At 43.7% G+C, this 25,577-nt stretch overlaps 4 non-coding genes across 4 annotated transcripts; 2 read left to right on the top strand and 2 right to left on the bottom strand.

Moving 5' to 3' along the window:
- Positions 1–2,854: 2,854 nt before the first annotated feature.
- trnak-cuu (transfer RNA lysine (anticodon CUU)) lies at positions 2,855–2,927 on the bottom strand. The gene has a single exon. It is a non-coding gene; the product is annotated as a tRNA-Lys (tRNA).
- Positions 2,928–3,643: 716 nt separating this feature from the next.
- trnas-uga (transfer RNA serine (anticodon UGA)) lies at positions 3,644–3,725 on the top strand. The gene has a single exon. It is a non-coding gene; the product is annotated as a tRNA-Ser (tRNA).
- Positions 3,726–11,673: 7,948 nt separating this feature from the next.
- On the top strand, positions 11,674–11,765 carry trnar-ucu (transfer RNA arginine (anticodon UCU)). Its single transcript is given in 2 exon segments — positions 11,674–11,710; positions 11,730–11,765. It is a non-coding gene; the product is annotated as a tRNA-Arg (tRNA).
- A 6,231-nt stretch (positions 11,766–17,996) lies between these two features.
- Positions 17,997–18,077, bottom strand: trnas-cga (transfer RNA serine (anticodon CGA)). Its single transcript has one exon. It is a non-coding gene; the product is annotated as a tRNA-Ser (tRNA).
- Positions 18,078–25,577: the final 7,500 nt, after the last annotated feature.

Here is a 25,577-nt window from a genome sequence, read left to right as displayed (position 1 = left end):
GAGTTCAACCAACCTCTCCCTTTAATTGATTTGTTGCTTTTCCTAGCACTCGGCTTTTTCCCTAGGTATGGCATTACAATTATGGACACGTGGGTTTTTAAACACCAAACACTGTTTATTCCATGAACTCAACTTAACATCTTCAATAAACATTGGATCTCTTAACACCCCTTACTTCAAAGATAACTCAGAAAATATTGCAACAGTAAATAATTCATTAAAATGTTCCTTCAAACTTCCAAGCGACTTAACACCTTCAAACAGAATCACATCATGTTAAGGGCTTTACAATTATGAATTTAAATCACCCAAATGATCCCGAGATGGTCTTTTATGCCAGAGATCCAGCGCCCTGCAAACACAGACACTCCCAAGCTCTTTTCAAACTTGCAGCTCTCTGGAAACACACAGACACACACAAGGTGCTTTTAAAACTGAAACTAAAAACCTGCAAAATGGCTAACCTAAAGCCCAGCTCCACCCACTGTCTGACATCACTGTTTTCTTAAATGTACATTGCTTAAACATCCAGTCTTGAAGGTACACTCACATGACAGGGGCTGGTTTAGCACACTAGGCTAAATCTCTGGCTTTTAAAGCAGACCAAGGCAGGCCAGCAGCACGGTTCGTTTCCCGTACCAGCCTCCCCGAACAGGCGACGGAATGTGGCGACTTGGGGCTTTTCACAGTAACTTCATTGAAGCCTACTCGTGACAATAAGCGATTTTCATTTCATTTCTTTTCATTTCATTTCATTCATGACAGTGCACTATGCAACCATGTCATTTATCTACCTTCTGTACTTGATTCGTCATTGTTTGCGATACGACCTACCACAGTGCTATCATCCACAAAATTATAGATTGAGTTGGAGCTAAATCCTGCCACACAGGATATGCCTCCATATTCAGCGGGTCCGGCCATGACAAGACTGAAGAACGATCACTCGTCTATCCAATCAGTGAGGTTTGCCCCATTGTGAGACCAGATTAGCAGAAGGAAAACCAGATGAATTAGATTCAGATCACATGGTTATGCCAGAACTGAATCATGAAAACCCCGCCTTCTCACAATTCCCGTTGCAGCCTTCCCGAACAGGCGCCGGAATGTGGCGACTCGGGGCTTTTCACAGTAATTTCATTGAAGCCAACTTGTGACAATAAGCGATTCTTCTTCTTATTATTATTATTGCTCCTCGCCTGAGGTATGGTGAACCTCAGGTTAAATCACCACCAGTCAGATCTCACCCTCAAAGGGGAAAGCAGCCTATGTTCATCAGGGACTAGAGCGACTTAATTTACTTTAGAACTGTTTCAATGTATGACATTTCCAGGAAGTGACTTCCTCAGACTGACCAAATGATTGACAGCCGGGAAATGAACGACCATTGAGGAGTTACTGGTACCTGAGGCTTGGTTTGAATGTTGGTTTTAAAGGTTCATCATGAAATCTAGAGATAGAAAGACGGGAAAGTGGGCATGAGGATTATCATGAAATCATTAAAATGTAAAAGGAGGCAATTCGGCCCATCGACTCGGCACCGACCCTCTGAAAGAGCCTCTGTGTCCCTACCACATCCCTGTAACACCACCCAACTTTCTGAACACTAAGGGGCAATTTAGCATGGACAGTCCACCTAACCCGCACACATTTGGACTGTGCGAGGAAATCGCAGCACCCGGAGGAAACCCACACAGACACGGAGAGAAAGTGCAAACTCCACACAGTCAGTGACCAAAGGCTGGAATTGAACCCGGATCGCTGGCGCTGTGAGGTAGCCACTGTGACAACGTGCCACCGTATGAGTTCATAACACGTCATATATCAGATCAAGCATGATCTCATTGAAATAAGTAGCATATTCGATGGGGTGAATGGTCTACTTCTGCTCCTACGTCTTATACCCTGATATTGTGTAAATGTGTTCCTGTTCTTGTGTAAAACCCTTGTTAAACCAACATAGACACCACGTGTCGACTGCATCTGATTATCTGGCGCAGAGAAGCTGATTGTGGAATCCATGTCGTACCCATCAAACTCTGCTACTCACCTGACTGAGATTTGTTCTGTATCTGTACGTCACAGGTAGTGTTCGCGAGTGGAGGGAACACTCTGCACCTCAGTCTCTGGGACAGTTTGTGAGAGCAGGATTCCTTCATTATGAGTCAATGTCTGGTACTGTATGTGAGGGTGGGGTTCAGTCTCTATCAGACATTGGTACTGAATGTCAGTGTGGAAATCTTTCTGTATTTATCAATCACAATTACTGTTTGGGAAAAGTGAGATTAATACGTAACATCAGCACGGCTGTGACAGACAGAGACGCACAGAAAATCAGGAAGAGACTATCAGGAAACACACACAATGACACACAGAAAAGGTGCCGAGATGGAGAAAATGGTTTTTAAGGAAAATGTGTTTTCTACTGCAGAGAGGCCCTGCTGTGTAACTGAACTCTCTGCTGTGTAACCGTGCTCTCTGCTGTGTAACCTTGCTCTCTGCAGTGTAACTGAGCTTTCTGCTGTATAACCGTGCTCTCTGCTGTGTAACTGAGCTTTCTGCTGTATAACCGTGCTCTTTGCTGTGGAACTGAGCTCTCTGCTGTGTAACTGTTCTCTCTGTCATGGAACCGTGACTCGGCCGGTGACTGATCTGCACTGTGGTTGTGTCAAATCATTCCCAATTGTGGAATTATGATCCGCCTGAAGCAGAACCTTTCTCCGCCATTATTAAGCCGAAATTTCAATTCCAGATTTATTAAATCTTGTCATCAAGGATTCCCAGTCCAGCGACATAACCTTGTGTTCCTGTTGTGAAGACAGCTCATCAATATTTTCAGATAATAACATAGACGCGCCCAACGTGGGGCTCGAACCCACGACGCTGGGATTAAGAGTCCCATGCTCTACCGACTGAGCTAGCCGGGCTGGTGCTGCACTATCCCTTAAACCTCTTCTTGAAGAGAGTTGCTGTGGTGCTCATTCGGAGGGACAGTGCTGACTCATTGGGCCGAATGGCTTCCTTCTGAGCTGGATATTCTACGATTCTATGATCCAAGGATGTTGATGCGGTGGAGTCCTTCTGCCATACTGCCCACTCCTGACACCATGTAGAAATGCTGCTCTCTCAATGACTGGCGACCGAAGACTTGTAATAAAAAATATCTGACTTAATAGTTGAACAGCGGCTCCTGGCTTGTGCTCTGACCGCGATCCGGGGAGAACTGCCGGAATCCAGACACGTGATCATGTTCGTTGCGTCATCAGGTCATCATGTGACCATTCGGCCTGCACAGGTCTCCTTCTGTGCTGTAATTCCGAGATTTCATCACTTTGATTTACTTCCAGACTGGGAAGTGTGGCTCTGTTCCATTGGAATTTCTAATATATTTCCAATGTAACTGATGTTGTTTCACAAACTATTTAATCAGTGGAATTGTGCGTTTAGGGAGCTGAGGTTTTCGAGTCTCTCGAGGCTTCTCTCCAAATCCAATGGTCACTTTCCACGCAGATTCAACCCGTCCTCACATAAACCCCGGGGCCCCGTTGATCGTTTGAATGCAGTAACTTCCTGGAGTGATTCCAGGCTGGTTTTAGAATGTATTCTATCGACCAAATTACTAATGAATGACACAGTAGACACAGCTGCGATGGCCGAGTGGTTAAGGCGTTGGACTTGAAATCCAATGGGGATCCCCCGCGCAGGTTCGACCCCTGCTCGCAGCGACTGTGATTAGAAATATTTGGTGAACTCCCCGCACAAGCCACTGACTCGAGAACGAATCGGAATGTTTTTAAATGAACGGTTCGTGTTCAGTCAGATATTTAACATTTTTGGGGGAAACTGAACGAAATATAAAGAAGCCCGCACTCAAAACAACAATCAATAAATAATAACGTTTCCTGCAACGTTTGGAAGGAGGAGCAGCAACGGCAGCGAATGGAAACGTGCTTTGCTTTCATTCAGCTGAATGTATTTGTGTCAAAAGATCGTGGTAGAAATGGAACATATTTTATCTCTCTATCTGATTCTTTGTTTCTTTCTCTCTCCCTCACTCACTGTTTTTGTGCTTCTCCGGGGACTGATTGGATACAGTGAAACTCAGCCCTATTTCATCCCAACTCTTTTGGACGAATACGTCCTGGTGATGGACGGTCCTGAATCAGTGGAAGAATCGACAACCTATTCCATTCTTGGCTCTGTGAGAAGTTCCATTCCTGGTTGTGAGGTGGTTCTGAGATAAAGGGATCGAGAGAGAACGAGGTGACTGCAGTCTGACTCTTACTCTGAAAACCAGTTAGTGCGCCCTTGTACAAAGTGGATGTGTCTGAGAACAGGAGGAAAGCAGATCATGGGCCTGTGATTGATTTTATTGAGCCGGACCTTGAAAAGTGAAGCAAACTTCTAACCAGTCGGTGCCTGTCTGAGAACTGGTAAGGAACTACGGCTGATATTGAAACAGTTCATCTTTTATTAGTTACAGCAAATCGATTATTTCAGAGGTGTTGGTGTATTGTTTTCAGAGTCACTGTCATAGTTTCTTAAAATATGATTTGTGCTTGTTTTGATTTGTTCAGTAATTTGGGGAATCTATTTGGAGCGGGTGCAGTTGGTCAATATCTGTGCCTCTTGCTTGGCAGCTCCCCGGGCAGCAGCAGCTCCATTCCTATCTAGATCTGTGGACACAAACAGGAGACCCAAACTATTGCGCACTGCTGCCATCTCCTGGCTGAAAGCAAGTTGTGCAACAAGGTAATGTATTCGTGACACGCTTCAATTGGAGCAAAATAACATTAACATGTTTAAATATTATCATTGCAGTAATCACATTTAAATCCCCAGATATCTGATTTCTGACTGAGCGACCCAGCTCATCCCGATCTATCGGAAAATGAAAGATTCCCATTACAGCTATATTGGTTACAAGAATATCCAATCTCTGATTTAATACATTCCCCCGCTTCATTGTTTGTGTATTCGTTCTATAAATACAGAGCGGGTGGCATAGCCCGGGGACAGGTGGTGGTATAGTGGTGACTGTCCCAGCATGTCCCAGGTTCAGTTCCTATCCATCACAGTGGTGAATTATTTAATTAAATATCGCAGGTCAGGACAGAAAAGGAGTGGACAGTCCTCAAATAAATTTCACCAATTGTTCTCATCACCCATGGGTTTCATATCTAACAACAGCATCAATTTGTTTTGAGTGGAAACATAGTTTAAATTAACGACAATCTTCAACATTAATAACTAAGTTCTCAGTCTGAAGCAATAGTAAATAGGTGGGTTAAACGGGCCAGAAATACGAACCACGCAAAGTTCCGTCTACAAAATGAGCTTAAAAAACTCCTAGTGTCTGAATAAATTAATCACTAAGTAAGTTACATAATTAATACCAGTAAAAAGTTATTACCGAAACAGGATGAAAAGTGCAGCATCAGGGCACAAGGACAAGGTAAGGTCTCAGATCAGAGTAAGGGTCCTATGTAATGACACACAGAACATCAGAAATAAATTGCTTAAATACATTTATTGTGGACTGGTGCAATCTCCTGGCTGAACGGGGGCCGTGTGACACAGACACTTTCATTCAGGAGCGTTTCAAATTGGAGTGAAATGTACACAAACAACACGAATTTCTTTCTGCTCACTGTGCCCAGTTGTAGTGATCTGTGTTAAACAGCAGGAGAGGGACCCGCAGTCTTCACCTTGTTTTTAAACAATTTACAGTACCCAATTCATTTTTCCCAATTAAGGGGCAATTTAGCGTGGCCAATCCACCTCGCTTGCACATCATAGGATTCAGGGGACGAAACTCACGCAAACACGGGAGAATGTGCAAACTCGACACGGCGAGTGACCCATTGCCGGGATCGAACCTGGCACCTCGGCGCCGTGAGGCAGCAGTGCTAACCACTGTGCCGCCATGCCGCCCTCGCAGTCTTCACCTTCACGGTGAGTCTGAATTTCAGTTTGGGGGTTTCAGAGAGAGCGGATGATATTGTGCAAACTGAAGTCTTTTTTCCTGTGAATGGAGCCGGTTAAAGAGCCCTGGCCGGCCTGAGAGTCCCCGAACCCGGGGTCAGTGGGAGCCTGGAGACAAGGCAGATCCCAGAGAAAGGGAAATGGATTAGAGATAGAGGGCGGATAGGAAAAGCGAGGAAGGGTGAGAGGGGGGAAAAGAGGTGAGTGACACAATGGGTGATATTGTGAGAGAAGCAGATGGAGGGAGCTGGAGGTAGGGAGGCAGCTGGAGGCAGGATTCCCCTTTATTTATCCTGAACATTACCACTTCAAATAATTAGAACAGATTGTCATGCATGATGTGCCCTTCTTGAAGCCATGCTGAATCTGTTTCATTATGTTATATATTGCTAAATGTTCTGCTATTATAACCTTTAGAATGGACTCTAACAGTTTCCACATGACAGATATTATGCTAACTAGCATTTAGTTATCTGTTTCTGTCTCCCTCCCTTTTCGAATAAGGGTGTTATGTTGGCAGTTTTCCATAAAGAACAGTACAGCACAGGAACAGGCTCTCCGGCACTACCAGCCTGCGCTCATTATGATGCCTGTCTGAAGTAAACACGCTGCGATTTTCCAGAATTTAAGGATTCATGGAAGATTTTCACCAGTGCATCCTTTTCATCGATGAGAAGTTGGTAAGAAGGTTCTGAATGTGCAGCCTGGTTTGCAATATTGGACATACATCTTCCGGAAGCACACTCTTCACCACTGATACCACTCCAGTCAATCTCCACTGCACAATCTCCTCGGTCTTGGCGGTTTTCCAAAGGATTTGTTTGAACCCTCGCAAGGATCTAACAATCCACAGGAATGCCATATGACTCCAATTCTTTGAATCCCATCTATCAGAGCAATTTTGATAAAAGGAGGTAATCACATATTATAGACAACGACATGCTTCCTTCAATGTTAATCTCCTTAATGACATCAAATACAATTGGCCTGAAATCTCTATTGAATAAATAAACAGCAAATTCTACAGTCAGTCCAGGAACAACCCGTGCCTTCATTCCACTTATTGTTACTTTCATTTCCTTAATCCCACTTCTTTATCACAAAGGTTTCTTTAAACTCCCTTCAATAAAAGTGCTCACTTTCCTCATCGACCATTCGTAATTGTTTTCTTTTGTATAAAACTTATGTCAAAGAGGAATGAGAAAGACTGGCTGTAGGTAATGGTGACATGTCATGTGGACCAGATGTGATGCAGCTGAGGATGCTGAGTGATGTAATAGTGGACATTGTGAAGTTACTGGCCAGAAACTTCCGAATTCTATTTGCGTTTTTAATGGACAGCTACAATCCACTTGTTTATTCCAGGACACAACAATGAATAAAGTGAATCAGTGCTGAACAGTTTCTATCATCACAATCCTCCAGCTTGTTCTTATTGACAAACCGGTCCTGGATTGAAGTTTTTTGCTTTAAGAATGAGACCACCACCTCCTGGGAATACAGCAGCGATTCCTCGAGGACCTGAGCTGTAAACGTGAAATTCAGTGAAAGGATTTCACCCTCCGCACGGAATCTGATCACCACCTCAACCCCAACATTCAACTTGGGTGGGAAGGCAAGACAATTTCCTTCCCCCAGCCCCCCACACAGACTGGGTAATCTCCCAAACTCGTATCCTGCTATTGTCACAATGCTCCACAACATCGCTCTCTTCCCAAATCTCCAGGAATCTCACCCCAAATCCTCAAACCTTTTATTCTGTATTCAAACAACATTTTGTCCCCTGACTAAGTTCATCCTGGGAAGAGAGGTTTGGTATTCCGAGTTCCTCTGCAGATATCCGGTTTTTGTTTAATGACCAAAAGAGGCCTAAAACCTGAAAGAAAGCCTCTCTCACAGCCTTGTGAGCATGTCTCAAATAGACGGTGCAGTCAATACCTGCAGAGTAGATAACAATGGAGAGAACTGTGAGGAATTTCAGCGTCAACATTCGGTGGAAATAAAGGATTCACAAGAAAACATTATTTTAACGACTGAACAGATTCTCTGGGAGCAGGACTGAAGTCAAAGGGAAAAATCCAGCTGATTTCTAGTCGAAAGCATTAACCATTGGACTGAATTCAGTCCTTGTGTTAAAATGTCTGTAAATTATCCACTGGAAAGTGAAGGACAAGTTAAACCTGCAATTCTGGAACAAAGACAGATTTTGCGCTGTTGTATTCTTTGGGGAGAATTACAGAACAAAGAGATCTAGGGGTACAAGTTCGGAGCTCCTTGTAAGTAGAGTCGCAGGTGGACAGGGTGGTGAAGAAGCCATTCAGCATGCTCGGTTTTATTGATCAGGATATTGAATAAAGGAGTCGGGACGTCTTATTAGAAGTTGTACAATACATTGGTAAGAGCACACATGAAATACTATATTCAGTTCTAGTCACCCTATTATGGGAAGTATATTGGTAAACTAGAAAGAGTGCCGAAGAGATTTACGAGGATGCTACCAGGACTTGGTCCTCTGGGTTATAAGGAGAGACTGGACAGGCTTGGATTTTTTCCCTGGAGCGTCGGAGGCTTCGAGGTGAACTGATAGAGGTCTATAAAATAATGAGGAGCATAGATCAGGCAGATTGTCAACATATGTTCCCAAAGGTAGAGGAGCCTAAAGGGCATAGGTTTGAGGTGAGAGGGGAGAGATGCAAAAGAGACCAGAGAGGATTTGCTTTCATGCGGAGGGTGGTGAGCATCCGAAATGGGCTGCCAGAGGCAGTGTAGAATCGGTACAATGTTTTCCTTTAAAATACAGTGAGATATTTACATAGAACATACAGCACAGAACACACGATGTTGTGCCGAACCTTTGTCCTAGATTAATCATAGATTATCATTGAATTTACAGTGCAGAAGGAGGCCATTCGGCCCTTTGAGTCTGCACCGGCTCCTGGAAAGAGCACCCTACCCAAACTCAACACCTCCAACCAACACCAAGGGCAATTTTGAACATTAAGGGCAATTTATCATTGGCCAATTCACCTAACCTGCACATCTTTGGACTGTGGGAGGAAACCGGAGCACCCGGAGGGAATCCACGCAGACACGGGGAGGACGTGCAGACTCCGCACAGACAGTGACCCAAGCCGGAATCGAACCTGGGACCCTGGAACTGTGAAGCAATTGTGCTATCCACAATGCTACCGTGCTGCCCTTAAGAACAAATAAATCTACACTATATCATTGTACCGTAATCCATGTACCTATCCAATAGCTGCTTCAAGGTCCCTAAAGGTTCCGACTCAACTTCTTCCACAGGCAGTGATTCCATGCCCCCACTACTCTCTGGGTAAAGAACCTACCTCTGATATCCCTCCTATATCTTCCACCTTTCACCTTAAATTTATGTCCCCTTGTAATGGTTTGTTCCACCCGGGGAAAATGTCTCTGACTGTCTACTCTATGTGTTCCCCTGATCATCTTATAAACCTCTATCAAGTCGCCCCTCATCCTTCTCCGTTCTAATGAGAAAAGGCCTAGCACCCTCAACCTTTCCTCGTAAGACCTACTCTCCATTCCAGGCAACATCCTGGTAAATCTTCTTTGCACCTTTTCCAAAGCTTCCACATCCTTCCTAAAATGAGGCGACCAGAACTGTACACAGTACTCCAACTGTGGCCTTACCAAAGTTTTGTACAGCTGAATCATCACCTCACGGCTCTTAAATTCAATCCCTCTGTTAATGAACGCGAGCACACCATAGGCCTTCTTCACAGCTCTATCCACTTGAGTGGCAACTTTCAAAGATGTATAAACATAGACCCCAAGATCTCTCTTCTCCTCCACATTGCCAAGAAATCTACCGTTAACCCTGTATTCCGCATTCATATTTGTCCTTCCAAAATGGACAACCTCACACTTTTCAGGGTTAAACTCCATCTGCGACTTCTCAGCCCAGCTCTGCATCCTATCTATGTCTCTTTGCAGCCGACAACAGCCCTCCTCACTATCCACAATCCACCAATCTTCGTATCGTCTGCAAATTTACTGACCCACCCTTCAACTCCCTCATCCAAGTCATTAATGAAAATCACAAACAGCAGAGGACCCAGCGGTACGCCACTGGTAACTGGGATCCAGGCTGAATATTTGCCATCCACCAGCACTCTCTGACTTCTATCAGTTAGCCAGTTCGTTATCTAACTGGCCAAATTTCCCACTATCCCATGCCTCCTTACTTTCTCCATAAGCCTACCATGGGGAACCTTATCAAATGCTAATTTGATCAAATCAAATTTACCTGGGCAGGTTGAATATAGAGGGACATGGATCAAATGTGGGCAAGTGGGACTAACTTGGTGATAGAAACTGGGCAACATGGACAAGCTGGGCCGAAGGACCTGTTTCCATGCTGTAAACATCTATGACTCTGTGACTTTATGGAGGAAGTGTTCAATCACACAGGTCAGGTCAAACGCAGTGACACCCTGCTGGGATTGATCTAAGCTACAGAGTGTGAGGATGTTTAGCTGAACAAACCGGAATGCTTGAAATATTTTACGAATCTGTGGTATCACTAACAAGAGAAATAGTTAACATTTCAGATCCTGACCCTTCATTGGAACGACCTGTTCCTCTCTCCACAGAAGCTGCCGTGTCAGCTGAATATTTGCAGCATTTTCTGTCTTGGTTTCAGATTTGCGGCATCCGCAGTATTTTGCTGTTGGGCCAAAGGACAATGAGTTGTCTTTCCTGCTCTGAGGGTTATTGCAGGTCTCTCTGGCTGTGATTATCGCTGATTATCCATCTCTAGGATCTGTATTATTCAATAAGACTGCCGTTTGTGGAGGGTTTCTGAAATCCAGTCAGGGAGCTGGAGTTAAAATACACGGAGCCCTTACTCAATCTAAATGTAGGGCAGAACAGTCTCGAGGTGCTCAACGACCAGCCCAGTTTGTTTGTTCCTGTGAATACAACAGGATATAAACAGAGACAGCTGCAAACACATGTTGCATTTCATTCATAAAGTCATCGAATCAGACAGCAGAGAAATAGCCCTTCAGCCCATCGCATCTGTGCCGGTCAGAAACAACCACCGAACCATTCTCATCCCATTTCCCAGCACTTGGATCATCGCCTCGTGTACCCTGGGATCGCAAATGCCCATCTAAACACTTCCAACAGTTCCAAACTCCCGCCTCCCTCCAGGGAAAGAGGTTTTCCAATAAACGGTTTCACAAGAAAAGCCTCTGCAGTCAGGAGCTGAAAAGGGAGAGATGACCCCTCTGTCATCTTGTACTCTGTGCCGCTATTAATAAAGTCATGACACTGTTTGATTTATAAACGACTCTTACAGCCTGCCCTGTCAGCTTCAATGATTTGGACACATGTCCCGCTGTTCCTGCACTCTTTCTTGTAAATAGACACTTTATTTTATATTGTTTACTTCTGTTATTCTACAAAAATAAATCGCCTCATTCCTTGTCTGCTACATGTCCTCCCTTTGCACCAACCTGGCTGTGTCCTTTCGGAGTTTTACTAGAATTTCTGTAGCGCTTTTCACAACCACAGGGCTGCCCAAAACATTCCCAGACAATGAAGTAGTTTTGAAATGTCGTCACTGTGCGAATTACTGAACTTTTGAACTGCCTGTTGGAAAACTACAGAAATCCTCATATGGGGATGTGAAAGCGCTGCAGGTGTGGCTCTGTGGCGCAACGGATAGCGCGTTGGACTTCTAGTCGCTGTCGTGATGAGACATTCAAAGGTTGTGGGTTCGAGTCCCACCAGAGTCGGTTTTTAGGCAAGGTTTGAATAGCAACAGGTTTATCAATGTCCCCAGGTGAGTGAAACTGCCGCCCCGAACTTCCTTCTGAAAGGCGACTCCAGTCACTCTCCCCTTTCCCATCAGAACAACGTCACAGAAGAAATCCCATTCTGGACAAAAATAAAATCTTTGAAAGCTGCTGACCAGAGTCAGTCTGTTCCCTCCTGAGACAGATTGCAAACCGGGCAGATATATCAGCGGGCAGTTTGTTCCTCACAGGCAGCTCCAAACAAGGATGATGTGAATCGACACCACTGAATGCGAACACCAACACGGTTATCACAGCTGTGATGAACAGCTCATGTTGCAGCTTTTGATCAGACAGTGGAGGATTATCACAGGCGCTCTGTCAGACTGCATGTTCCTTCAGGCAGGTTTCCGACTGGACACTTGGAATGAGCGGCCGTGTGAACATTAGCGGTTCAGGGGGAGATTTCTCACTGACCAGACTGGAGTTCCGGTTCCATTCCCAGACATTTCCCTTTCTCTTTCTGAATCCATCCCTGTCCTCTTGCTCATTTGCACTTTTCATTGTTCCATCAATGGCGGCCGCGTCTTCAGCTGTCTGAGCCTTGAGCTCTACAATTCATTCTTGAAAAATCTCCAGCTGTCTCTCCGCCGTCCAAGTACAAAATGAATGAATGCAATTAGAAGCAAAAAAAAAGGGACGGGCAAGAAACACACCAAACAAAACATAATCTAAAATTACTGAGCTCGATGTTGAGGACGGAGTTCTGTGGGTGGCTACTTAAATGTTGAGGTGGTTTTACTCGAGTTCCCGTTAATCTCCATTGGAACACGGATGACCAACGACAGAAAGGTCAGAGTGGGAGAGGTGGAGAATTGAAATGACAAGTGGCAGGAAACTCAAAGTCATGATTGTGGATTGAACAGAGATTTATCAAAGCGGTCACAGTCTGTTATCTGACCTGTTGAAGTAGATGAGACCAAATTGTGGCAGCAAATACCGATGGGGGCGAATGGCCTCCTTCTGCACTGTAAATTCGATGATAATCTATGATACAGGAGATTAAACTGAAAAGCACAAGTGTCGCACTGGTTCACTTGGGATGAGTGTTTTGGGCCCTTGGATAATGAGGAGGGAGGGGGTAAAAAGGCAGGAGTTGCATCTCCTGCACTTGCAAAGAAAGGTGCAGATAGAAAGTGAGCGGATATTGGCGGTGGAGCAGCGGTCGCGGAGGGGATTGTCCCTTCAGTCTGGTGAATGGGGAGAGCAGGGGAGGGCGTTTTTGATGATGTCATAAATGGTCCCTGGAATACGGAGACTGACGGGCTGCAAGGTGAGAACAAGCGGCACCAAATCAGTTCAGCTCGACTTACACAGGACACAACAATGTCAGTAACGGAAAGATCTTTTGGGATAAGAGCAAGTGATTTGCAACATCGTTCACTTTTATTTCCATTTCCCACCTTAGCCGCTTTTCCTACAAATGTTGGCAGCGGTTGGATTTCCACCCGCATTCTCGAAGAGACTGAAACCTAAACCCATCTCCTCAGACCGCTCGGCCTCGCTATCCTAAAGGTTCATTGTTTCTGATACTGATGACTGGTGATTGGCATCTTGCTGTTTATCAGCTGAGTCCAGGATTTCACACTGAGGGAGAAGGAAATGATCCAATCACAGAGCTGAAACGCTGCTTCTAGTTTTCTCCCCACAGATGCTGTTTAATTCTGAGTATTTCCAGCATTTCCTGTGTTTATTATTTATGATGATCAATATTTGAAGTAATTTGCTTTGTGATTTGTGAACTTTCTGAGCTGAGTTCAGGGGACTCGGTTTCCAAAATATTTTTTAAAATATTTGACGGGGTGTGAGTGTCGCTGAATCCGTCAACAATTATTGTCCAAAATTAATTACCCTTAAGAATTTGGCGGTGACGTGATTCTTGAGCCGCTGCAAGTCCATGTGGTGTATGTACACACACAGTGCTGTTAGGGAGCTCCGGGATTGTGAGCCAGCCACAGAAAGGGTGATATATTTCCCAGGATGGTGTGTGTCTCGGAGTGGAACTTGCAGGTGGTCGCTGTTTCTCTGTATCTGCTCCCCTTGTGTTTCCAGGTGAGAGATCCCGCGGGGTTGGATGGACCCTCGCGGAGGAACAGTCAATGTCAGGGGTGGGATTTCAATCCTCGCCTCCAGAGGAGACTGCGACCTGAACTACGAACTGGCCTTAGACCCGCTCGGCCATCCTGACACAGGATGCACTATCAGAAACTCCCAGCGCAAATGATATCAAATCCATAACTGCAGTGACCTGGGCTAAGTTTCTGAGTCAGCACCCACACAAACATGACCTACAGCCTAGAGCTCAATGACTGAAGATCGAGTTTGTCTTTCCAATGAAGATGGTTGGAGTGTGAACAATTTTCTGTCCTTCCTTTGATTTTCTCCAGGCCTGTGGGGAAGTTGCTGGGTGACAGGTACAATATTGAAGTGAGGAAAATGGAAAAGTGAATTGGTGCAATGACGCTCCCTTTGTTTCTCTGCAGTTTTTATTGAGGGGAGTTTATGTTCGTTCACTTGGTGAGGGTCACTGACTGTATGTGATTGTGGAGCAGGCAGAGGATGTGACACATGTCCGGAAGCAGCCGAGTTTGTGGATGTTGCTCCATGAATCTTCACGGCTCACAGGGTGAAAGGAGTTTTCGACGTCGAAAATGACCATGTCCGGCAGCTGGAGCTTTCCCTTGTATTTTATGGAATCTGGGAATCAGCGGATCATCAAAACACAGAAATGAAACACGTCTAGTCACAGTATTTTCTCACATGATGTTAACATCAGTTACCTCAGCGCAGCAGGTGGCTGCGTGGCCTAACGGATAAGGTGAATCTAGTGACGATATCAGAAAACTGCAGGTTCGGGTCCTGCCACGGCCGTTTCAAACAGAAATCACATTGCTGGTTTTCCTTCCTCAGCTCAAAGTTCCGCGTTTCCGTCTAAACATTTCCCGACTTGTCTCAGAATCTATTTTCTTGCTATTTTGTTCATTCAATTGTCTCTCATCTTGGTACTCTGCTTAGATCCTAAGGAATCCACAATTTCTGTTTGATCTGGATAAACAATCGAAGCTCCATCCAGAACAAAATGTTTTGTGTCAATCTGTTCAATAAGATTCTGCGGCAGGAATTCTAATCTCCTCAGGAAGATGTTTAGTCATGAGCTGAATGTGCGGGTTTTGTTAACTGGGGTGAAAGGTTATGACACTGGATTGGGAAACCAGCGGCCCGAACTAATCTTTGGGACAGAGAATAAATCCCAACACGGCCTCTGGTGACAGTTAACTTCACTGATTTAATAAATCTGGAATTGAAAGGAATCGGAGCTGGTTAACTTTAGTCAGGTGTAAGCTGGTACCTTTTCTGATTGGTTAGATAATGCACCGCAGTCAATACTGCACTTCTTCACCAACTGCGCCCAACTGACCGCAATGTTTTTTAAAAAAACATGAATTTCTGGAATATCTGTAACTGATATTGTTACACCAACAATTTAATCAGTCGAACAGTGCGTTTAGGGAGCTGAGATTTTCGAATAGTTCAAGGGTTGGACTCCAAATCCAATGGTCTTTTTCCACGGAGATTCTATCCCTTCTCACATACAGTAAGAAGTCTTACAACACCAAATTAAAGTCCAACAGGTTTGTTTCAAATCACTAGCTCTCGGAGCGCTGCTCCTTCCCCAGCTGAATGGAGAGGTAGGTTCCAGAAACATTTATATAGACAAAGTCAAAGATGCAAGACTTTAAATGCGAGAATTTGCAGGTAATTAAGTCTTTACAGAGCCAGAGAGAGGGGTAACCCCAGGTTAAAGAGGTGTGAATTGTTTCAAGCCAGGACAGTTGGTCGGATTTCGCAAGCAAAGACCAGATGGTGTTTGGATCGTTATCAAGGGTTGTCTATAGAGTCCTGTATCTTTTGGGGAGTGGTCAGGATTTGTAGTTGATATACTGTTTACTGTGTGTTTATAAAATGTTAACTGGATTCATGTAATAAAAATACTTTTGTTTTAAACATACTTTAGATCTCTGTTGCATCACACCTGTAAAATGGGCCCTTGTGCTCCCCATAACCAAAATGTATTTAAAGTTGTGGGTCAGGTGAACTCCGTGATATACTTTGGGGTTCTCTAAACCCTGGCCCATAATACGTGGACCGAGGTACAGTGAGAAGTATTGTTCTACATACAGTCCAGACAGATCGGTTCATACATGTAAAACATAAGACATGCATAAATACACAATGTAAATAATAATAACAGTAATAATAAATGTAAGTAATATTAGTAAACAATAACAAATCGTAAATAGAGACAAGAGTGAAAAGTTGGGTTAATCGCGTCAGTAAAATGACACAAGCAACATTCAGTTTACGGACACTCCTGGAGCCTGATGAGATCAGCAACTGATGTATTTGCATTGTGATAAGAAGTCTTACAACACTAGGTTAAAGTCCAACAGGTTTCTTTCGAATCACTAGCTTTTGGAGCGCAGCTCCTTCCTCAGGTGAATCGAAATAAACCTGTTGGACTTAATCCTGGTGCTGTAAGACTTCTTACTGAGCCCACCCAAGTCCAACACCGGCATCGCCACATCATGGCTTACATTATGATGACTAATACAAAAACATGCAATTCGTGGCCATGAGGCGGTAGATTCAAATCCCACCAGAGTCGGCTTTTGGGTGTCACCGTGGTTAACACTCAGGGACCCGGGGTCAATTCCAGCCTTGGGTTACAGTCTTGCACGTTCTTCCCGTGTCTGCGTGAGTTTCCTCCACTGTCCAAAGATGTCCAGTTTAGGTGGATTGGCCATGTTAAATTAGCCCTTAGAGTCCAAACGTTTACGTGGGTATGGGCCGTAGGTTGGGTGCTCCTTCGGATGATCAGTGCAGACTCGATGGGCCGAATGTCCTCCTTCTGCACAAGAAGTATTCTATGATTGCTTAAACAGGGTGAAGATGGCAGCCTCAGGACACAGAGACAAGGTAAGCTCTCAGGCCAGAGTAAGAGCCCTATGTAATGATTCCTAACATTGGAAATAAACTGCATAAATACATTTATTGTGCACTGGTGCCATCTCCTGGCTGAACGGGAGGCGTTCGGCAAAGACACTTTCATTCATGAGCATTTTAAATTTGGGCACTCCTCAAATTCAATAAACAAAATAACCTTCATTCGTGCGCTTCTTTCTTAAAATCCAGCTTCATTATTTTTCAGTACAAATGTTTTTTGAACACATGAGTTCTCAGTTAGAAACAATAGTAAACAGCTGGGTTATCCGGGCCAGAAAAATGAGACAAGTACATTTCAGTTTACAAACTGTGTTATGGACACACCTGGTACCTGATGAAATTAGCACCTAAGTTACTTACAAAATGATGACTAATTCATAAAAGTGATGGTTACAAAGCAGGTTACAAACGGCAGCATCGGGACACAAGGACAAGTTGAGGTCTCAGGCCGGAGTAAGAGTCCTATGTAATGGTACCGTACGGCCTCCCTGAACAGGCGCCGGAATGTGGCTTTTCACAGTAAGTTCATTGAAGCCTACTTGTGACAATAAGCGATTGTTATTACACACAGAACATCAGAAATAAATTGCATAAATAAATGTATTGTGGACTGGTGCCATCTCCTGGATGGTTCCTGACACTTTCAGGAACATTTTTAAATTGGAGTGAAATAGCATAAACATTGTAAGAATGATTAAAAACAGTCTCTCAAGCAAATGCAAAGTGAAGATAAACAATAGTTGGGCCATGGTAAGTCGGCAGTGACGGTATATGGGGAGCATTGCTGCCTTCCCGGCTGTTAACCAGCCTTCAATTTGTTGCGCTGCTTTATTTAGAACTTTCAGTTCGGCTGGTCAGTTTCACAATGAGAGACATTAAAAATTCTGACATATGATGAATTCTGGCAAAAGATGTGACAAAAATAAATTTCACATTGCTTTGTGATCAGACATTTTCACAATTCTGGTTCCTGATGAAGTTAATATGAACGTTACTGAGGTGATGATCTTGTCCTGACAAATAAGAAAATTCAGAGCGAAAGCAGAATAAGAAAAACAGCTTCAGGGCACAAGAAGATTCTAATGTAATGACATTTCATCAGAATACATTGAATGATGACACAAAACTGCATTTTTCGAACAAATAGCTCCAACATGGCCGTTATTTCGCTGCGAGTAGGGTTCGAACATACGCGGGTAAACCCATTGGATTTCGAGTCCAACGCCTTAACCACTCGGCCATCGCAGCTGACAGCTACGCAGCCAATTCGTTCTATAGAAAGCATTGTGAAATCAGACACGCGGGATTGCAGTAATGCGATGAACGGTGTCCCAGTCTTTCTTTGAGTAGGGATTGAATCTGCGTGGGGAAAAAAACATTAGATGAACCTTCACAGTATTGAGAATGTTAAGAAGAACGAACTGTTTTGATAACAGGAACACAAGATTATGTCGCTGGACTGGGAATCCAGAGGCCTGAACTCACCTTTCGTGACAAGATTTGATAAATCTGGAATTGAGATTTCGTCTCAGTAACGGCGCAGAAAGGTTCTGCTTCAGACGGATCATATTTCCACAACCGGGAACACATTTACACAACAGGGAATGATTTGACACAACCACAATGAAGATCTGTCCCCGGCAGAGTCACGGTTCCATGACAGAGAGCTCAGTTACACAGCAGAGAGCTCAGTTACACAGCAGAGAGCACAGTTACACAGCAGAGAGCTCAGTTACACAGCAGAGAGCACAGTTGCACAGCAGGGTATACATTTACAAACAGGGCCTCTCTGTGTGCAGCAGAAAACACATTTTACGAAAAAAACAGTTTCACCATCTCGGCACCTTTTCTGTGTGGCATTGTGTGTGTGTCCTGATAGTCTCTACCTGCATTTCTGTGTGTCTTTCTCTGTCTGTCACAGCCGTGATGATGTTACGGATTAATCTCACTTTTCCCAAACGGTAATTGTGATTGACAGATACAGAAAGATTTTCACACTGACATTCAGTACCAATGTCTGATAGAGACTGAAACCCACACTCACATACAGTACCAGACATTGACACATAATGAAGGAATCCTGCTCTCACAACCTGTTCCAGAGACTGAGGTGCAGTCTGTTCCCTCCACTCGCGAACACTACCTGTGATTTACAGATACAGAACAAATCTCAGTCAGGTGAGTGGCAGAGTTTGATGGGTACGACATGTATTCCACAATCGCCTTCTCTGCGCCAGATAATCAGATGCAATCGACATGCGGTGTCTGTGTTGTTTTAACAAGAGTTTTACACAAGAACCGGACCACATTTACACAATATCAGGGTATAAGACGGAGGAGCAGAAGTAGACCATTCAGCCTATCGAATGTGCTCTGTATTTCAATGAGATCATGATTCATCTGATATGATACGACGTGCTATGATCTGGTATGGTGGCACGTTGTCACAATGCCTACCTCACAGCGCCCGCGATCCGGGTTCAATTCCAGCCTTTGGTCACTGACTGTATGGAGTTTGCACTTTTTTTCTGTGTCTATGGGTTTCCTCCGGGTGCTGCGATTTCCTCGCACGTCCAAATGTGTGTGGGCTAGGTGGAATGCCCATGCTAAATTGCCCCTTTGTGTTTATAAAGTTGGGTAGTGCGTTACAGGGATGTGGTTGGGGCATTGGGACTCTTTCAGAGGGTCGGTGCAGAGCCGATGGGCCGAATGGACACCTTTTACATTTTAATGATTTCATGATGATCCTCATGCCCACTTTCCCGGCTTTTCATCTCTAGATTTCATGATTAACCTTTAAAACCAATACTCCAACCAAGCCTCAGGTACCAGTAACTCCTCAATGGGCGCTAATTTTCCGGCTGCCAATCATTTGATCAGTCTGAGGGAAGTCGCATCCTGGAAACATCAGAAATTGATCCAGTTCCAAAGTAAATTAAGTCGCTTCAGTCCCTGATAACCATAGGCTGCTTTCCCCGTTGACGGTGAGATCTGACTGATGGTGATTTAACCTCAGGTTCACGATACCTCAGGCGAGTGGCAAGGCGGTGAAGGCGGGGTTTTCCTGATTCAGTTCTATTGTAACCGTGTGATCTGAATCTAATTAACCTGGTTCTCACTCTGTTAATATTGTCTCACGCTGAGGCAAACCTCACCGATTGGATAGACGAGTGATCGTTCTTCAGTCTTGTCATGGACGAATCCGAGCTCACTGGGCTAAATCGCTGGCTTTTAAGGCAGGCCAGCAGCACGGTTCAATTCCCGTACCAGCCTCCCCGAACAGGCGCCGGAATGTGGCGACTAAGGGCTTTTCACAGTAACTTCATTGAAGCCTACTCGTGACAATAAGCGATTTTCATTTCATATGAAGGCACTTTCTGGACAGTTTACCTTTCAACCAGGAATAGTCTCATCGTACCACAATAATTTATCATTAATCTGCTCCAAGTATACTTTCACGACTCGCTGAAAGAATATAATCCCTATTTCCTGGGGAATGAAGCCAGGCAGGTGTAGAAACCTGCAACTGAATGATCAGAAAATGTCCATCGTGAAATGTGTGTTCCGATGATCGACGGATTCCTCGGTGAAGCCGGGAGCGTTTGTTTTTGCTGTCAAATGCTGGTTCATTCCAGTCTTTCAGCGGGGGGCTTTCACACTGTGTGGAAATATCTTGGACATGATATTGAAGTGTTTCACATCAGTCCATTCATAAAAGTCCCTGATTGTGATGGGAATTCATTTTACTGAAGAAAACTGCATTCCCAACATTGAACACGGGGCTGAAGACAAAGAGGCGGATATTTTCCATCAGTTCATGAATGCAAAACGAATTTTTGACGCCTGCATCTGTGGGTTGAGGTGGCCGAGTGGTGAAGGCGATGTACTGCTAGTCCATTGCGCTCTGTAACGGCGTTCGAATCCCATCCTCGTCGATTTTTCATATGCTGTTTTCTCGGAAGTGGGACTCATGTTTCGATGATGGATCTGCAATCACTGACGTGCAAATCCATTCCAGGTTGTGAGGCCGGATTGCATCGAGCTGTGTTGGAAAAGCGAGAATTCAAAATTCAGTCTTGTTCTGATTGAGATGAATTGATCGGGTAGGGAGAGAGGAACCACTTTGATTTGACTTACTGTCACATGTACTGAAGTACAGTGAACAGTATTTTTCTGTTACCAAGGAACATCCACATTACCTACATAGTCGGCAAAGAAAGAATAATCGACACAGTGCATTGCCAAATGGTTCATGGACAATCAGTGATTGGTTGCAGTGCGGAACAAGGGCCCAAACAAAGCAAACCCATGAGCAAGAGCAGCATAGGGCGTCGTGAATAGTGTTATTACAGGGAACAGATCAGTCCGAGGGAGAGTTGTTGAGGAGTCTAGTAGCTGTGGGGAAGAAGCTGTTCCTATGTCTGGATGTGCGGGTCTTCAGACTTCTGTACCTTCTGCCTGATGAAATCGTCTGTAAAAAGGTAAAACCTGGGTGGGAGGGTCTCTGATAATGTTGTCTGCTGTCCTGCGGCAGCGGGAGTTGTAGGCAGAATCACTGTGCGTGTGGCATGCTTGTGTGATGGGTTGGGCTGAGTTCACCACATTGCAGTTTTTTGCGAAGTTGGACCGGGCAGTTGCCATACCAAGCTGTGATGCAGCCCGATAGGATGCTCTCTATGGCGCATCTGTAGAAGTTTGTGAGAGTCGAAGCAGACATGACGAATTTCTTGTCCTTCCTTAGGAGGTAGAAACGATGTTGGGCTTCTAGATTGTTGCATCAACATGAGTGGACCAGGACAGACTGTTGATGACGGCGACCACCAGAGATGTAAAGCTATCGACCATCTCCACTTCGCACCCATTGATGCAGACGGGTGTGTGTGTTGTGCAACGCTTCATGGCGTCGATGATCAGTTCCTTGGTCTTTCCGATATTTAGAGACAGGCTGTTTTAGGTACTGTTATGAGCGAGGCGTTTTCCGAACCCCAAAATGTATCAGAGAGTTCAACCAATCTCTCCCTTTAATGGATTTGTTGCTTTTCCTAGCACATGGCATTTTCCCTAGATGTGGGATTACAATTATGGGCACGTGGGTTTTTAAACACAAAACACTGTTTATTCCATGAACTCAACTGAAGATCTTAAATAAACATTGGATCTCTTACCACCTCTTACTTCAAAGATAACTCAGAAAATATTGCCACAGTAAATAAATCCTTAAACTGTTCCTTCAAACTTCCAAGAGACTTAACATCTTGAAACAGAATCACATCTGGTTAAAGGCTTTACAATTATCAGTTTAAATCACCCAAATGATCCAGTGATTGTCTTTTATATCAGAGATCCAGCTCCCTGCTAACACAGGCACTCCCAAGCTCTTTTCAAACTTGCAGCTCTCTGGAAACACACAGACACACACAAGCTGCTTTTTAAACTGAAACTAAAAATTTGAAAAATGGCTGACCTAAAGCCCAGCTCCACCCACTCTCTGGCATTACTGTTTTCTTAAAGGGACATCGCTCAAACATCCATGTCTTAAAGGATCTCTTCCATGATACCTCCACCCAAGCAAAAAAAAACTTCAACTTCAAGATGGTTTCATTTTTCACTTTTGCACCATTCACTAAGAAATATACACAGTAAATATACACTTTCGTTTAAAAAAAATAACAACACATGCAAACAGGTATAAGAATATAGTCCATTTTTCTTTGTTCTTCTTCCTCCGACCGAAATCCTTCTCGATTGACAGTATTTTTGAACAAAGTCTCTGCACGATCCATCCATTTCTCTACTCCTCGGCATTTCTCTTTAGAATCAGACTCTTCAGTTCAATCTGACCACAGAGTCCCTTGCAATTCTCCAATACAGGGACATTGGTGATCACAGCTTTCAGGCAGTCAAATGCCTGTTGAAAGTCCGCAGTCCATTGAATATTTTAACGTTTCTTCTGCAATTCCATCAGTGGAGTAATCACGCCACAAAACGTTTGCACTAACGTTCGATTAAATCCACTCATGCTAAGAAATCACATTATTTCCCTTCCTCTTGAGGGTATCAGAAACTCCTCAAGGAAAGTGATTCGGGCTTCTCCAAATTCACTTTCGGCTAGGTTCATCACCAAACCCGCCACCTGAAGTCGATCGAAGAACTCCATACGATGTTTTAAATGTTCTTTCCATATCTGGAAGTTGGAAATAAAAGCAGATTGTTCCACTTTCTCAATGCAATCATTCAAACGTGGGATAGGATAAGAGTCAGTTCTTGTAACTGCATTCACCTTTCTATAGTCCACATACAACCGTTGGATACCGTCTGGTTTAGGTACCATCAATATGGGTGAGCTCCATTGGCTGCGACCCACTTCAATTATGCCATTTTTAAGCATACTCTCAATCTCTTTGCTAACCTGTGCCAATTTTAACGGATGAAGTCTATATGGATGTTGTTTGATAGGAACAGCATTTCCTACATCTACATCATGTATAGCCATTTTAATACTACGCAATTTATCTCTACAAACTTGCCCATGTGATTTCAATAACTCTTTCTGGTCAGTTCGTTTTTCCTCTGGAAGGTAACTTAACAATTCATACCAAATTTTAAGAACATCCTCATTTTCCAATTTAATTTGAGGTATGTCAAGTTCACAGTCATCTGGATTTGGTTCGTCACTTTGAGTTAGAATCATTAAAATCTCATTTTTCTCTCCTTCCCTTTCAAAGTACCTTTTAAGTATATTCACATGACACACTCGGTGAGTCTTCCTTCTATCTGGTGCTTTTACCACTTAATTCACCTCATTTAATTTCCTTTCAATCTGATACGGCCTACAAAACATAGCTTTTAAAGGCTCCCCTGCCACTGGTAACAACTTTATCCCCACTGGCAAAACTACGAACTTTGGATTTCTTGTCCGCTACCCGTTTCATTCCATTTTGTGCAACTTTCAAATGTTGTCTAGCCAATTCACCTGCTGTATTTAATCGTTTCCTAAAATTTGACACGTAATCCAATAGTGTAACTTCCGATTTCGCACCCACCAATTTTTCCTTAATCAATTTCAGCGGTCCTCTTACCTCATGACCAAAAACTAGTTCAAAAGGACTAAATTTGGTAGACTCATTAGGTGCATCCCTAATTGCAAACAATACGAATGGGATTCATTTATCCCAATCCTCTGGATAACCTTGACAGTACGGCCTCAACATTGGCGTTAATGTCTGTTGCAACCTTTCTGACGCTCTCTGCGATTCTGGATGGGACGCAGTTGATTTAAATTGCTTTATTCCTAAGCTATCCATAACTTCTTTGAATAACTTTGAAGTAAAATTAGTTCCTTGATCGGATTGAATTTCTGGTGGTAGTCTATATCTAGTAAAGAATTGAAGTAACTCCTCCACAATCCTTTTAGCTGTAATATTACGTACTGGAATGGCCTCTGGAAACCTAGTAGACACATCCATTACAGTCAAAAGATATTGATTCCCACTTTTTGTTTAGGAAGAGGTCCTACACAATGGATTAGGATCCTTGTAAAAGGTTCCTTAAATGCTGGAATGGGTATTAAGGGCGCTGGTTTTGTCACTGCTTGAGAGTTCCCTATCACTTGACATGTGCGACATGATTTACAAAATTTAACTACATCTGAATGTAGTCCAGGCCAATAAAAAAATTCTGTATTTTAGCTGGTGTTTTCCCTATTCCCAAATGACCTCCCACTGGTACCTCATGTGCAACTTGCAACACCTCCTTTCTATACCCTACCGGCAATACTACTTGATGATCTTCTGCCCACTTTTCATCTGCCTGCATATGTACAGGTCTCCATTTTCTCATCAGGACATCATTTTTACGGTAATAACACACTGGTATACTCTCAGATTCCTCTTCTGTATCTGCTTTCTAATATATCCGTTTTATTTCTACATCTTTCTGTTATAACTCCGCCAATTTTCCTGAACTAAAAATATCCGCCTCATCCTCCACCTGTTCCTGTTCTTTTTCAACCATCTGATCAAACATTGTTGCTGATAATTGCACTTCAACTTCATCTTTACTCTTTGATTTCTCCTCTTGCCTTAACCTGTGACTTTGCGACCTTGTTACTACAAAATCCGGACAAATCCCAGGATATTCGTCCTTCAACACTTCAGTTGACTGATTTTCCACTGTCTTATCAACCACAGTAGGCATCACTCCCACCTGCGATGCAGCTATATCATTACCCAAGATAAACTGTATTCCTGGACAAGATAGTTTATCTATTACTCCTACTACCTCTTCACCATTCTTCACTGGACTTTCCAACCTCACCTTATACAAGGGAACGCGACTCCTTTCATCCTGAATTCCACACATCACCACCTTTTCTGGCAACATTCTTCCCAAACTACATAATTCCTCATCTCTTACCATTAAAGATTGACTAGCCACTGTATCTCAAAACATTGTGACTTCTTCACCTGCGCCTCCTGATACACATAAGTAAATTTTACCCACACAAGTAAATTCTTTAAAGACATCTGGCACCTTCTTAACAATTGCTTCTTGAACAGGCTGTACAATTGTTTGCACCTCCTTCGCGTCCCTTGGGATTTCCTTTACCACTCTTACAAACCCCACCGTTTTATCCTGTTTTACCACATCACCCTTCTCAGTGCTTGTTTTCAACCACCAACACTGTGACTTTACATGGCCTAGTTTATTACAGTGAAAACATTTGAAACTTTTCATTTCTTTTCCACC

Source organism: Scyliorhinus torazame, chromosome 24 (assembly GCF_047496885.1).
Source record: "Scyliorhinus torazame isolate Kashiwa2021f chromosome 24, sScyTor2.1, whole genome shotgun sequence".
Classification (NCBI taxonomy): Eukaryota; Metazoa; Chordata; class Chondrichthyes; order Carcharhiniformes; family Scyliorhinidae; genus Scyliorhinus; species Scyliorhinus torazame.
Note: the sequence above shows the minus strand (reverse complement) of the source record. Positions and strands in the feature narration are given on the sequence as shown.